A 357-nucleotide genomic window follows, 5' to 3' on the forward strand; every position below is an offset into this window, starting at 1 on the left:
GAATGTACCTAGTAAGTGCCTACTGTGTACTAGGTGATGAAAAAGCTGCCATGCCCAGACCATGGCATCCACATACAGCCAGATCAAAGAATGATCAAGCCAAAAAGTTGAGCCAAAATTATTTGGGTGCCCCTCCCCTCCTCTTAGTTTCACCTTTTGAGGTTTCTGCCAAGGCTATCCTCATCTTTCTCCCCGTAAGTAGATGCCTGTTCTCAGGAGGATCTTGTGATCTTGTTCCTTATGAGAGGATAAGGATTCTTTTTTTTTTTTTGAGACAGAGTCTCACTCTGTTGCCCTGGCTAGAGTGAGTGCCGTGGCGTCAGCCTAGCTCACAGCAACCTCTAACTCCTGGGCTCA

Source organism: Propithecus coquereli, unplaced genomic scaffold (assembly GCF_000956105.1).
Source record: "Propithecus coquereli isolate 6110/MARCELLA unplaced genomic scaffold, Pcoq_1.0 Scaffold178, whole genome shotgun sequence".
NCBI classification, from domain to species: Eukaryota; Metazoa; Chordata; class Mammalia; order Primates; family Indriidae; genus Propithecus; species Propithecus coquereli.